Here is a 16,092-nt window from a genome sequence, read left to right on the forward strand (position 1 = left end):
TTGCCTTTGTTACATCTACTTGATGCAGGATTTCCCGGAGTTTAAAAAATGTATAATCAAATATGTTAAACCCTAATTATAAATATGTTAACTATTAAAACCCTGAAGAGTGAAAGAGTAGGGACAGCTTTTTAGAAATGTATAATCTGAATTTAATCAGTTTCATCAATTATGGCAGCAGTTGGCGTTCCTTCCCTGGGCCTGGGGCTTTAAACTGGCCCTGTGACAAAGGCCTCAGCAGTTTCTCACAGCTGCCAGCCTCTGTCATCTCTTCCACCTTCAGGGCTCAGCCCTGGCATTGCTGTCATCCACAGCCTTTAAAACTAAAAGGGGGAGTTCCTGTCGTGGCTCAGTGGTTGACAGATCTGACTAGGAACCATGAGGTTGCGGGTTCGATCCCTGGCCTTGCTCATCGGGTTGAGGATCTGGTGTTGCTGTGAGCTGTGGTGTAGGTCGCAGACGCTGCTTGGATCTGGTGTTGCTGTGGCTCTGGTGTAGGCCAGTGGCTGCAGCTCTGATTAGACCCCTGGCCTGGGAACCTCCATGTGCTGCAGGCGCGACCCTAGGAAAGACCAAAAAAAAAAAAAAAAAAAACCCTAAAAGGATTGTTTTCAAACTTTTTTTTTAATGATAAAAGGCCTATCTTCAAGTAGAATCTCAGGTCCAAGCCCAGCAGAGAACACAGCCCGGGACTGCGGTGGCTCAGGGGAGAAGCGGTGGCTGTCCTCCTCAGAGAGGCCCAGGCAGTTGGAAAGCAATGCTCTGTCTAAAGAGCAGAGGCTTTTGCTCCAAGCCCCTTCATAGCCTTTATTTTTACTTTTCCACAGAAGCACCGACTGGCTAGTTTAAGGATGTATGCAGCGGGGTAAACACCGCCTTCCCATCACCCGAGTTGGAAATTCTGCCGTGGAAACTTGGCCATCTCATGCATTGTTTGACCTTAGTAATTCCATAGCGGTCTGCAGCCCTGACGAACTCAGTGAGGAAACTTTGAGAGAAACACTGTGTATAAAACACTGTTCTTCAAAGGGAACGTTTTCATTGAAGTCTTGTGAACACACCTTTGAAGTGGTTTTGTGGTATTGAGAAGACCCCACTGACAGCTTTCATTTGACCGAAACGTAACATCTTTTGGTTTTCTTTTAGGGCAGTGGGTTTCTCAGGTGCGGTAATGATAAAGCTCTGTTTCACTGGGACCGAAATCTCTAGGACTGAGGTAAAGCAGTTCCGCAGTCTCAGTGAAGTCATGTCTTGTGGTCTGTCTTCCTTCCTTGTATTCGTTCATTCTTTCAGCCCTTCTGTGGACCAGGCCAGGAATGTAGGAGAGAGAAGCACAAAAAGAATGCTCTGTTCTGGTCTGATACTCTTCACATGCCGGCCATCCCTGTGTTAGTTTCCTTTGTGCAGATAGGAAATTGAAAGTTGGTTTTCCTTTTTTAATTAAATTGCTCGGTGCTGAGTAGACCAGTATGGGCTCATGGGTGCAAAGCAGAGTCTCTGTCTCCGGTCTGGTCCTTGAGCCGGTGAGCAGTGCCGCCTCCATATGTGCAGGTAAGAGAGGGTGCCGCAATTCCTGGGGGTGCTCCCAGCGTGGACACAGTGTATATTTCACACTCGATTCTTTCAAAGGTTATCTGGAAAAATTGGACTCTTGAGGAAAAGGGGCTTTGCAGTTTCCACGTGAGGATATTTGGGGTTTTTAAAAATGATCATGTGTCTCGTTTTATGTTTACTGCAACATTTATCACAAGTCAGTTTTATAATTGAAGAACTTGAGATTGTTCCATTTGGGTATGAAAATTATTTGGAACTAAAGCTTGAACACAGCGTAATTCCTAATGCATACTTGAGCTGGGTTCTCTGTGTATTTGTTTCTGTAGTAGAGACAACATTGGTAATTAACAAAACATTGATTTCACATCTAGGAAGCATTTGTATCATTGACATATGGTCACTTTCATTATTGATTTGGCAGTTTTTAATTTTCACAAAACAAAATGTTTAAAGGCAGTAGTCATAGTGATTGGATCTGTACCATTTGTATTGATGTGACCTCTTCTCGGTGCACCAGCAGTGGGCATGGAAGTCAGTGCAGATGGCTCACGCAGGCTCACAGAATTTGGAAATCGTCGGTCTAGAGCCAAGGGCTCAAGCTGGTTGGCCAGATCTGGCACACAGGGGTGTTCTTTTAAAATTTTAAGTCATTTTCCAGCATTTAAAAATTGAGAGATTTCACATTTAAAAAAAAAAATCCAGATTTTCAGCTTCTCTTGAAATATCAGAAGATCTGGCAGCATTGAGCCAGCATTCCTGTTGGGCAATGCTAGGCTGGAGCCAAATAGCTGCTGTATCTTTAGATAGAACATGAACTCCGAAACTTGCAAAGTGTCCACCACTCTGTTATCTCCTTGACACTGAGGACAAGGGTCAGGTGCCCTTATCTGAATGTCTTCCTCATCAGCTCTTGCTCACATCGAGTTTTCAACCCCAAGTCTAGGTGAAATTGCGACTGCAAAGTTAGACCCATCCTTCCCCCTCAAAATAGCAGCGTGTGCATTTTCAGGTGCACAGTGCTGGGTGGTGTTCATTTGAAGGGGGTGCCTTCCAAGCCTGGAGGATAAACATCCGAGGGGTGGGATGCTTCTGCTGGTGGTCTATTCAGAGCAGGAGCATCAGCAGAGTTGGGCGGGGTCCTGTGGTCTCCACAGTGCTTCTCAGCCTTAGACGTGCAGATTCTGATGCAGCGGGTCCAGGGGCAGGCCTGAGAGTCTGCAGTTCCAGCAAGCCCCCATGTATGCTGCTGCTCCCTTGCACACCCTCCTTGGAGGGGGCTCGACCCTAAAGCCACCCTAAGAGAAAGCAGTTGTACCATGGTGGATCTAACTGTGTCTTCCTTTGGCCTGAGAAAGAGAAGGCGATCCTAACCAGGCTCCTTGGGGTTGAATCTTCATTAATAGACCTGGCTTCACTTCTCATTGCAGCAGAGTAAATTTTTAAAAATCAATTCTTTTTAATACAGCATAGCCTGTGTAAAAGACACATCCAACTTTTATTTTGAATCTTGTTTTAAGTGCTTCTAATAAAAAACAGTCTAGATATGTTAAAGGTCAAGAATCACGAAGTAGGATCAGAACTTTAAATTTTATAATTATAGGAAGATATGACTCTTAGAAACTTACAAAACCACAGAAAATAGGATAAAATTACCAAATCTCTGGAAATAGGATAACCTTGGAAACTAACATGATAAAAGAAGTCAGAAAGGAAGAGATCAACAGATTCAAACATATAAAAATTTGCTAAATGAGTAGCTCTTAAGTATTCTCAACACACACACACAATGGAAACTGTGAGGGAGGTGATGGGTTTATTAACTTGATTGTGGTCATCATTTCACAGTGTGTACTTGTGCCAAGCTGGCACTTTGTGTACCTTAAATACAATACAGTTTTGGTAATTATACTTCAGTAGTGCTGGGGGAAAAACAAAACAAAACAAAACACTGCAAAGGGAGACACACCAGGAGCAGTTTATGGTGAATGTGACAAGATAATTAGTCTCCATCATAGGCACAGCACTCGTATGCTGGCAAGACCCAGCACAGGCCTGGCATGTGGGAGGTGCCCCATAACCGTTGCTGAATGAATCCTCCAGCAGGTAGACAGGGAAAAGTCGCTCACGTTCTCTCACGGCGGGAACGAATGCCTGGGAAAGCGCTCAGCTCCACTGGGATGCAAAGATGACCATATTCAAACAGCAACAGGGTACTTTTTTCATCTCTTAAATCAACAAAAACAGAAAGGAAACCCAGTGCTAATACGGTAACCTTGGAACCAGTAAACACTTACTCATTGCTGGTAACATTGCAAATCGGTAAAAAACCTTTTGGAATGTTATTTGGCAATATATGGCAGAAGCCACAGAGATGGGTACCCTTTGATCCAGTAATCCTATCTGGGGAAATGTGTTCTAAGAAACAGATTGTTCTAAGAAAAGGCAAAAAGCTCTTTGTTATGGGGATTCATCACAGCATTATTTGTAAGGGCAAAAAAATTCGAATTTAAACATTCAGCATTAGCAAATGGTTCACTTCCTCAGCAGTTTGGGTGAAGTAAGTTTGGTGCCTCTATGTCGTGGAATTCCCTGAGTCTGCTCACAATCACAGTGTTGAGGCTTGCAGAGCCGTGTGAAAGCATGTACGTAACACAGCCTCACTGAAACATGCAGGATGCAAAACTGTGTATGTGCTGTGATGCTGGCCCGCTCAAGTGGTTCATACATACAGACCAGAACTGCCAAGCACCCGGGCAAATGTCAGTACCACTTTGAGGTTTTGTTATGTTGTCGTCCTACTGTGTGTACCGTTCAGAGCTGGAGAGTCTGCAGCTTTTACCCTCTTAAATCACCTCTGCATCACAAGCAGCGGTGTTCCCGTGGACCACACAGCAGGTGCGTGGTGTGTCATGAGGAAGCATGGCGAGGCTCCCGCCCAGGGCCTGGATGTGGAGTCCACTGTCCCCAGCCCCCCTTTGTCTTTCTGTCCCACGTGACACAGTACGGGTGTCTTGCTGGCAGGTCTCAGGGCGGGCCATGGACCTCCCGGGTCGGGTCCGGGCCTGGCGAAGGCTGCGGCAGAGCCTGGCTGCGGTTCAGGACAGCTTCTGCTCTCCTTCACGTGAGCCCGCCTGTGTCCCCATCTCCCCGCTCCCCACACACCCTGCTCCTTTAATTAGGTCAGTTACTTCACTTCTGTTTTTCTTTTTGACATGGTTTCCTCTGGCGGCAGCACCGCATATTTTCCCCATATGTCACCGCCTCTGCAGCTTCGTGTTGCAATCGCTTTTCAAGGGGAACAGAGAGCACGTTACTCGGGGTAGCTCTTGACTCTTGGCCTGCCCTTTGCCTGCATGAGCGTTCCTGTTTCCTTTGGGCCCAGTTCTGTTGGGTTTCATAGGCTTCATCGTCAGTTATATTTGGACTGAAAGATGCTTAAGCAAAAGTGACGGGCCGTCAGAGATCTGCCTGGCAAAGGTGCAGCACATTTGTTATGGTGGCTGCTGTGTTTATCTCCCCTGTCTCCATGGTGACTAAATCTGGGGCTGGGATTTAATGGACTTAATTTTGACCTCTTGTACGTCTCCTAACTTTCCCAGCCTCTGATAGAGAAGGAATTCATTTTCACTGTAGGAGAGAAACTGCCTCGCTCAGGCAAAGGGTCCTAATTGGACTCTTGAAAAGTGGTATCTCTAGAGTCTTCTGTTCCCTCCTGGCTTCCATCAGTTCACGTGGCACTTGTACAGAAAGCTGAGGCGTCCTCAAGATAAACATGCGCTCGAGCACGTACAGACACGTGCCACGTTACCAGTGGCCTCAGGAAATAGTTTTCAGTGAAAATAACGTATCATTTGTTTTTTTTTTCTTTTTAAAAAAAATTTTTTTGTAGTTGATTTACCGTGTTCTGTCAATTTCTGCTATACGATAAGGTGACCCAGTCATACACATATACATTCTTGTTCTCACATTATCCCCATCATGCTCCATCGCAAGTGACTAGATGTAGTTCCCTGTGCTCTACAGCAGGACCTCATTGCCTATCGCAAGGGTCATTTGTTAATGACAATGAATTGTCTGTGAGAACTTTTCATAAGAGAATCCTTTCTAAGACTATTAAATCAATGGGAACATTGATTGGGTATTATAACTTTTTATTTATTTATTTATTTGCTTTTAGGGCCACACCTGTGGCATATAGAAGTTCCTAGGCTGGGAGTTGCATCGGAGCTATAGCTGCTGGCCTACACCACAGCAACACAGGATCCAGACCTACACTACAGCTGGATCCTTAACCCACTGATCGAGGCCAGGGATTGAACCTGCGTCCTCATGGATATTAGTTGGGTGTGTTACTGCTGAGCCACAACGGGAAACTCCATAATTTTTTATTTTTAAAAGGTATCTCCTGTATTTTTTTTTTTTTTTGGTCTTTTTGCCATTTCTTGGGCCACTCCTGCAGCATATGGAGGTTCCCAGGCTAGGGGTCTGATCGGAGCTGTAGCCTCCTGCCTACGCCAGAGCCACAGCAATGCGGGATCCGACGGCGTCTGCAACCTACACCCCAGCTCACGGCAACGCCGGATCTTCAACCCACTGAGCAAGGCCAGGGATCAACCCGCAACCTCATGGTTCCTAGTCGGATTTGTTAACCACTGTGCCACGACGGGAACTCTGGTATCTCCTGTATCTATTACAGGATTCTAAGTTTTGCATGCATAGAAATGTTTACCCTGCATTTCAGAGTTCAAGTGTCTTATTAAACTGTGCTGTAGGAGTCCACGGTCAAGGTTAGGTTTGATTAGGATTACCAGGGAGGATGTCAGATTTGGACATTGAAATTCAAATCTGGTGTTCTGTCCATGCCCACTTGATGTGAAATGAAGCCATGGATATCTAACCTCTATGGTAGCTAGAGTCAAATCATCTTGAACTTCAGCTGGTTCAAATAATCCTTTGAAACTTTTTTGGGGGGAGGGGCTGTAGCTGCGGCATATGGAGGTTCCCAGGCTAGGGGTCGAATCAGAGCTGCAGCTGCCGGCCTATGCCACAGCCATAGCCCTGCCAGATCCATGCTGCATCTGCAGCCTATGCCACAGCTCGTGGCAATGCCAGATCCTTAATCCACTGAGCGGGCCAAGGATTGAACCCGCATCCTCATGGATACTAGTCAGGTTCTTAGCCCACTGAGCCTCAGCAGGAACTTAACAAGATTCTCCAGTTTCAGGAAATGTAATAATATATCCAAAATCAAGTCAGAGAGCTTTACCTTATTTAAGACTAGTATATTCTCTGTCCAATTATTCATGGATAATTTATCTATTTGCAAGTTCTTTCATCTTCTCTAGGAACAAACTCACATATGTGAATTTTCTTTAAAACCCAAACAGAGGAGGTAGTAAATGATTAATGAGGATTGTACAGAGATTGACACAAGAGCAGAAACTTACATACCCTTATATTCTTATTCCTCAATAAAATATTAGAGTTTAGATCTTTTATCAAGTTCAAGTCCAATAGGAACTTGTGACTACTTAATGTTTTTATTCAGAGTTTTTAGCATTGCAAAACTCAGTGGATATGGAAGTTGTTTTAAGATCTTCTCCATCATCAGCTCTTCTATTAATAGTACAAAGACTTGAGAAGCCAACAGCAGATGCTCACTTGTGAAAGAGATCTATACTCACAAGACGCAGGTCGGATACGCATTAAGTTCCAGGGTTGAAACCTTGCTCATGTGTCTTTTTAACTGTGAACTTAGAAAATTTATGAGATTAAGGGCCTAGGTAAATCATACGGATTTTATTGTGGTCAGTGCAGTGAGCATAGCTGATGTCAGAGGAATTTACAGGAATCAAAACGCTAAGGCCTGAAGCTCTGCATGCTTGAGAAAGAGCAGCACACGCTTTTATCCTCAGCGTCGCCATTGTCATCGTATCAGTCTTGGATGTGGAGAGCCCAGTGTGGAGAACTGTGCTCATAGGAGTTACAATTTATTTCCTCATGTTTTTCATTGTTAACGTTTCAGGTTTGTGTAAGCTGCTCTAGGGAGCAAATCCATTTGAATTAAAAAAGGATGAAGTGCATACAAATGTATTGAGAATGGGAGCCTTGTTTCTCCCATCCTCTCAGCCAGGTAAGCGCCACCCTGTGTGTGTAGCATCTCTCCCTGGAGGCCGATCAGGTGTTGGAGGAGCAGCTCTGATAATTTACTTCAGATATTCCAGGTGTTTCTTTCCCAGAACCAGTGGAGTTTTGAGGGGTGTGTGTGTGTGGATTCTAGCGAGGGGTTTGGATACGTAGTTGCCAGTGCACCTGGTGAGGGGGTTCATGATCCTTAGTGTCTTTTGGGCACTACCGTGGTTCAGATGCTCGCTGATTGGAGAGTGTGCGTTCTGCCCTTGGCATCGGGCACGCGGGACGGGTTTGAACCGGAAGCAGTGCAGTGTGTTGCATTATTCTTATAGCTCTGTCCTTTATCTTCCCAGCTCTGTCCTCTGCACTGTCGGTCCTCGTGCGTCTTACACAGGGGCCCTGACCGCTTTATCACGAGGACAGTCTGAGGCACAAACTGAGTCAAGGATTTGACTGGGGTCTCTGTCCTCAGTTGAACTTGGCTCCCCCAGGAAGCTCCTTGGGAGCAAGAATTACCGATGTTTCCCCTGGTGTCCTCCATGTCATTGATTATTTATGCCAGAGGCTTAGCAGGCATTTACTAGAGATACAGTGAATTGAATGAAAGGCATTTGATAAATGACAAACCATAGCATGACTGTGGTGTGACATAGGATAATATGAGGATCGTGGACTCCCTGGTCCTCTAATATCAGTGTTGGTGACATCACTGCAGCATGTTCTCAAATAGAACAGTTCCTCCGACCTGAGCCCTTCGAGCACGGCGTGATAGCTTTCCAGCATTTTACTGTGAAGTTTTTCAAACAGACAGAAAAGTTGAAGTTATACAAGGAACCCTCACTGCCCACCGCCCAGATTCTGAAATGAAGCATCTCGTTCAGTTTGCTTCGTCGCCTGGCCCTCTGTCCGTGAGCCCCTCTTCATTTCTTGGCTGCATTTCAGAGTAACCTGCAGCCATCCATACACTTCCCCCCGAAACACTTCAGCATACGTATCATTATGCGACTTCGAACTTGACATTCATCGGCCTGCTGTCTGATTTGCTAAGATTCTGACATCCTATTTGGTGGTAGCTAAGAAAAGATGGCAAATTGAATGCGAAGTAAGCTCTGTGTTTGGATTTGGGGGAGTTTTCATTCGTTTCTAACCACCAGCAAGTGTGCAAACACTTTGTATCAGTGCCCTTTTCTCCCAGGCTGCAGGGTCGCTTTATTTGTGGTACTGAAACTCGGAAGGCCGGCCTGGGCAATAGAGGGGAGGGTCTCAATTATGTGAGGAACACTGGAGAATTGGGGCTGAGGCTAGTGGGGCAGAAGGTTCGAGTTAGATGCTATAAAAGATGGGGAAAGCGATTCAGACTAGGAAGTTAGCAGCTCCGTACCACTTACTTCTGCAGAGTCTAGAGAGGGTTTAAAGGCTGTGTACATGGCCCTTCTATTATAAGGGCCATAGAGTCAATAAACACTAACAGTACAAATAGAGGGTCCGTCTCACCTTTTTTGGTTTTCACATTGTATTCCATGGAGCCGTAGAACTTAGAGAAATTTTCAGAGATTTTTCACCAAAATCTGAATTAGGTTTTTTAAAAGTGCATTGAACCATTTTTAAAACACTGATAAAAAAAACATCAGGCATGCTCAGCTGTGTCTTACAGTGAATGTTAACGTACCGGAGGACGCTTGCTGAATGACATTAAAATAGGCAAAGGTTATTAATGTCAACTTAAAATAAAATTTTGAATAACACTTAGCTGTCATCCATCAAAGCCAGGATAATATTTCTGTTGTGGGAATCAAGACAAAAGGTCTTCAGTGAGACCATTACACTAAAGCCATGGGGTTAAGGCTTTGGCCTGTGAAAGCTGAAGTTACGTTTGGGTTTCCAGTTACCATGAGCGCTTATCCATCTGTTATATTTAGATTTTTTTTTCCAGTACCTTTAGGAATCTCAAACAGATGAGTATATGCTTTCAACTTGAAACAACCATAAAAGGGGAAAGGAAGTTAAGAGGTCGGAGGCTGGCTCCAGTGACATCCCTCAGAGGGGGCTGTGTGCACGGATTAGCGAACCTTTCGAAAGGTCCTTCTCTTGGCTCATAGCTCAGACTGCTCAACACACGTCTGAAAATGCATGGGTGCAGCAGTGCAGTTCGTAATGCGATTTTCAAGGCTTCTTCAATTATGCCTAAAACGACCTGCAGGGGCTCTGGCAGATTTTGTTCTCTGGAAGGCCATGGTTCTCACTTTGGTCCTGGGTTGCACTACCTTCTGTGCCTGCAGTCTAAGCCAGTACCTGCTCGTTTATAGCTGCAGCTGGTTTTATACAGTGTTGGCTTATCTGTATTTTATTTTTGCCTAACATTTTCTACTGAAGATTTTCAAAGTTGGAGTGATTTTGCGGGGAACACCTGTATGCCCGGGAGTCTGCCGGTGACGTTTTACGCCACGTGCTTCATCACATATCTAGCCGTCCCTCCATGGATCCATCAATCCAGATGATCTGGGGGTGCATTTCAAAGTGAATGTGGTAGATTGTACCAGTTAAATTCAGATATTTAACTGATTTCATATGTTTTACACACTTCATGTCTGGCTTTTTGAACATTACACAAATGTGCTTAAATGGGCGTAGAGTCCTGGGAAAGAAGATGTAAAATAAATGCCCCCATTTTACTGGGAAAACAAAATTAGGAGCCTTATTTTGAAAGGAACAGATTTGCTGGAATTCTGGCCTGGAGTTGGAAAAGAATACTGGCTTATTTTTAAATCCAAACTTTTTTGTGACTCAGATGTTGCTGACTCTTGATAGAGAAGGAGGAGCTACTTGTAAATTTTGTTTTCATCTTTGAGACAGGAGCCAGATAACTCCCATTCTGATAGAGAGGCAGGGTCGGCTTTAGAAGTGTTACAAAATGCGTCAGGAGTTGGCCACCCCGTCCAACTATTCCATCTGGAAAACAGAGGGGCAGTTCACTGAGGACCAAATTGGTCTGTGCTGGATCTGGTCCCAAACCCTGGTGTCAAGGTGTTAGGTGCAAATTATTAAAAAGACTTGTTGCAGTTGCAGCAGTGAGGCCCGTGGACATGGAAGATTGGAGCGTGGGGCTTTTGCCCCAGCTAATGGGGAAAGCGCTCCCTCCGTCCTCACAAAACTGCATCTTTGTTCCCTTTCTTCTCAATCCCCCGATTCTCAATCTCGTCCAAACATTCTCCCTTGACCCAGGGGGTTGGCTGGGTGTAGTTCGTTCTGGAAGTCTTCACTCGCACTCTTGAGTTAGCCGGCGGGGGCTCCTTTAAAAGCATTTCCAAGCCGTTTCCCCACTCCCTATAGGGCCAATCCTGTCGTTGCCCCTGCAGTTCTAGCTGCTGATGCTTGGGCAGAAGTGGATATCGCTGTGCCGCCAGGCTCGGCACCTTCCAGGAAAACTTCATGTTTAAGAACAGAGTTAGGCTAGAAAATCTTCGGGGCAGGGATTAGGTGGAGATGGAGCTGGGCCGTTGGATACATTTTAAATGTGTCAGTAGAACATGAATTGTAAAAGCTATATATAGGGGGTTGTAAAAATTGAAGCAATGCCCTCAGACGGACACGCTGCTCTGTAAAACCCATAAAAAGTCCCTGGCACTGTCGGAGGGTAACGGCCCCGGGTCTTGGTGGAGACTCTTAGGTGGCAGAGGTTTTGATTCCTCTGCTACTGACCTGCTCTTTGATCTCCGAATGTGTCTGGCTTGTTCTGTGATGGTCTCAGAAGTACTGACGGTAAAGCCGACTCCTATATATAGTAGAAGAGGGAAGTTTAAAACCGTTTCTGGTTTCTGTGCTACCTCAGGTTTTCGATTTAGTCACATTTATTTATTTAGTTATTTATTTTGTCTTTTGCCTTTTCTAGGGCTGCTCCGGCGGCATATGGATGTTCCCAGGCTAGGGGTCGAATCGGAGCCGAAGCCACCGGCCTACGCCAGAGCCACAGCAACGCGGGATCTGAGCTGCGTCTGCGACCTACACCACAGCTCACGGCAATGCCGGATCCTTAACCCACGGAGCAAGGCCAGGGACCGAACCCGCAACCTCATGGTTCCTAGTCGGATTCGTTAACCACTGAGCCACGACGGAAACTCTGCAATTAGTCACATTTAGATAGTAACATTAATCTCACTTAATTTTATTTGAAAACAGTTGTTCCATATATGAATACTTGATGTTCTGTGGTTCCTATGTACAGTACCACCCTTAAGTAAATGCTATTTCACCACATCAATTTAGAAGGTTCATCTTCTGACTACAAAGCAGATGTTTAAAACACACAGATATTGATTAGACTGTGTACCTATTGCAAGCAGGAAGGTGGAAACTTTTCTAGATTTATGATGAGGACAGGTGACAGTATGAGCTTCTATTCTTAGTTTGACCTTGCCCCCCTCTCTTAAGGCGCAAGACACTTAATCTCTCTAACATCTCTGTTTATCCATCTATGCCACCTGTAGTCTTCTTTCATGAAAACAGTACCTGATTCATATTTGACAGCATTTGAGGACTTAACATAGAAGTTGGCATCGAGGTTCAAATTACTATGTAGAAATTATTTGTATGTTAAATGATAATCTTGACAAATTACTAATTACCACATTTAGAAAGTTACAACTCTGGAGGGAATTGCTATTTGATATTGTTGTCCTCTGTGTTCTGAGTTACCATCATAACAGTAGGAAAATAAACCCTGTCTTGGCTGTGTTACAAAGGGATTAACTCACTTCTTCAAGTTGTTACTAAATCTCCAGGCCTTTAGACAACAAATAAAATTTTATTTAATTTTTCTGGGGAAAAAAAAAAGGTTTCTAAGCTTCACTTAATTTTTTCTGTTGTTGAGAGCTTTCCAAGTTAATTCTCTTGGTAAAGAATGGACGATAAACCATGTCAGGTACTCAAAGCAACTAAAATTACCCTCTACGAATAGGCAGAGGAGTATGCTTTTGATTTTTAGATCAAAGCAAAGAGTCCAGATTGTGTGGAGCTTGCTTAGTATACATTTGTTCCCAGCTCCTTGTGCCTTTGCAAAGAAATCAGATGTTAACTAAATATCAAGAGGATTACACAGCTAGACCGACCTTAAGTAAAACACCCAGATGACTAGTCTCTAAATTCTGTATCCTTGGCAGTTTGCGCTGACATGAAAGAGAATCCCTGTCATCTAGGCTGCCAGTCTTTTCACAGTGACCTGCTCCTGGATTTTATGGTGAATGGTATATAATTGTTTTGTAAGTCATGTGAAAAATGAAATCTACTTGAAAAACTAGAAGACACTACTTATGTACAAAGCCTGATTTATAAATTTTTTTCTTTTACAGATATTTTATTTTGACATTACTTTTCAGTTCATCTAGTACTGGGACGCACATGATTTAATTTGGCTTCAAAAACAAGTCTATAGGGAAAGCTGGACAGGTACTCTTGTCCCCATTTTATGGGTGAGGAAGGACAATTGACTTGGCTCATGAGCAGGTCGGCAGAGTCAGGAGTCCCTCTGGGAGCTTTGATTCTTTGCCGGTTACTCATTCCTTAAGTTACAAAACAGTGAAAGCCAAGCGAATGTTAACTGCTCTTTTCATTAAATGCAGGGTTAAAATGAATTTAACTTCCGTACTGTCGTCTTCATTTATTTTAACAAAGTGAACTTGTGATTGGTTTTACACTTTGAGCATCAAATGTCCTGTTTCATAGCCCCCGAATCCATCTCGTCTCTGTACACTTCCTTGTCTGTGATGTGGTCATTTGTGTAGCGTTTATTTAGCATTTATTTAGGACATTAAATGAGTCGATGATTTGAAGCGAGGTAAAATGAATTCGTTTTGGTGATTGCTTATACCTGTGGCCCTCCACACTGAGTTGCCACAATAGCCTGACTGGGGATCCCGGTTTTACCGTCTAACAGAGATGGCTGGCAGATCAACTTTTTAATGATTTGCGTCTATTATGCTGATTTATAAACATTAACCCCTTTTCCTAAAACCCAAAGCGTTAACTTTTTAAATGTTCACTTTGAGATTGGAGAAGGGGCCGAATGAAATTTCTTCTTGTTTGTCCAGAGAAACAGGGAGGTACAATCTAAGTTGGTAAGTCAGTGACAAGTAGAGCACGAGTCACCTGGCCTCAGTTAGTTATGCGACCTTTAAAAAATCAAGTGCCTGTCTCGGAAGATTGACTTTTGAGACTACAGACATGAAGTTCCCCTTGTGCTTTAAAGAAGGAACACTTGCAGGCTTCATTTAAAGCCCTGATACAGACAGGTTTCTGTCTGTTCTGCGCGGGGTGGCACTTGCCCAGCACACAGTCTTAAGGTCAGTTGTGTGACTCAGAGCCACGCGCTTGGCGGTGCCGTGTGTTTGCGCATGTGCCCATCTGTGTGCCCAGGAGGCCTGGGGCGCAGCCCAGGTGTCCCCCTCATAACCCCCGGCTGAGAAGCCCTCTTTGATTGTTTTCAAGAAATAAAGAAGAGAATGCGAACCTTTGAGAGTCAAATTCCGCATTACTTTATAGCTTTTCAGCCTGAAGACTTGATGCGCACTCAGCGCCTCCTGAAGTTTGAGAGGCACCTTGTCTGTTGCCACCAGTGCCTCACCGTGCGGCACCGAGCGACCATGCGTGCGCGTTGTCAGGATAAGTGTTTTACTCAGTTTATCCTTTTGCAGTTCGTGGGCCAGGCCTTGTGGTTTGCTGTGAAGAGCACTGGACTTGGAAGCAAAAGCCACTTCCTGTCTGAGTAGCTTATTAGCTGAGGGTAACCTTAGCGTCGTTGGCATGGGATTTCCAGATGGCACCTTCTCTGCAGGAACAAAAATAATCTGCCATTTCAGTACGCCTGGTGGGTACTGCCTGATCCACGTGAGATCCCTGCATCCTTTTCCTGGCCGTGTCTTCCTTTCCCTGTGAGTGACAGCCCCGGTTCTTTGGTGCAGCTGACCCTTGTTGGGTGTCAGAGGAAGGCAGTCTGATTAAACTCACTCATGACTTTTTTAGTTAGTTCATTCCATCATTTAAACTTAGATAAGTTTAAATGCGTATATCTTAGAGCATCGTTTGTACGAACAGGCTGGAAACAACCTAAATGTCTGTCAGTAAGGAACTAGAAATCATGGTGCAGCCGTTGAACACTGTATACAGGCCACTCAGTCAAATCCTATATACATGTCACAGAAGTAGAGGCTCTTGATGTACTGATGTGGAAGTTTCTCTAAAATACAGTAAATAGAAAAGGGCAAGATAGAGAAGAGTAGGTATCACTGTTCCGTTTTTAAAAAAGGAAAAAGAAAAAGGTGTCCATAGCTCCCTATTTTTCACTTGCCCAGCATCTCTGGAAACCGAAGACCCCAGTATCGGGGGTTGGGGGTGGGGGGGGGCGGGCAGGGGCGGAAGGCTTTTCACCATGTGCTCCTTACACCTTTTCATCAGGGGGTGTTTGGAAGACACATCCCCCTGCAAAAAAAGAATGTTCCCAGCAGCAGTGTTCACAGTGGCTAAAAAGTAGGAACAGTTGATGCGCATCAACTGATGTTGCCTGAACGAGCACAAGGCGGCATCCGCTTCCGCTCCGAAGCCGAACGAAGGACCTGCATAGCCTTGGCGTGCGGGAACCTTGAAAACAGGCCGCGTGAAAGAAAGTCGCCACAAAAGGTCCCACATTGTATGATGCCATCTGGATGAAAATGTCCGGAAGAGGCACATCCTCAGAGCCAGAAAGTCGATTAGTGGTTGCCGGGGTCCTGGGAGCGGACAGGGAGCAATGGCTGATGGCTCTCAGGTTTCTTTTTGGCTGATATACGTGGCCTGGAATTAGATAAGGGTGATGATTACATAACTTTATGAATAAAAACCACTGAAGTAGGCACTTTAAAAGGGTAAATTTTGGAGTTTCCCTGGTGGCTCAGTGGTAACGAACCCAACTAGGATCCCTGAGGATGCAGGTTCGATCCCTGGCCTCACTCAGTGGGTTAAGGATCCGGCGTTGCCGTGAGCTGTGGGGTAGGTCGCAGATGTGGCTTGGATCTGGTGTGGCTGTGGCTGTGGTGTAGGCCGGCGGCTGCAGCTCCGATGAGACCCCTAGCCTGGGAACGTCCATATGCTGCGGGTGTGGCCCTAAAGAGCATAAATAAATAAATAAAGGGGTAAATTTTGCGTTGTGTACATTGTCTCTCAGTAAATGAAATAAAAACCGGTATGGTGATGTCATAAACGTGGGCACTTTAAGAATCATTGTGAAGGTATGAAACCAGGAACCCCTCCCCGAAGGTTCCATCAGAGAAACACGTCCACTGTGAGCCATGGTACTCGCACTGCTGCTGACGCCAGAGGGCTTGGTAACCTTTGCTTTCACTGCCACCCACCGCTCATGTTTTCATTTTATGGGAGAAC

At 44.9% G+C, this 16,092-nt stretch overlaps 1 protein-coding gene across 2 annotated transcripts in view; it reads left to right on the plus strand.

Annotated features, from left to right (window-relative positions):
• The window catches only part of FHL1 (four and a half LIM domains 1), a 57,482-nt gene that overhangs the window by 21,181 nt on the left and 20,209 nt on the right, over window positions 1-16,092 (plus strand). The window lies entirely within an intron of this gene.

The sequence above is a fragment of the Phacochoerus africanus genome, chromosome X (assembly GCF_016906955.1).
Source record: "Phacochoerus africanus isolate WHEZ1 chromosome X, ROS_Pafr_v1, whole genome shotgun sequence".
Lineage (NCBI taxonomy): Eukaryota > Metazoa > Chordata > Mammalia > Artiodactyla > Suidae > Phacochoerus > Phacochoerus africanus.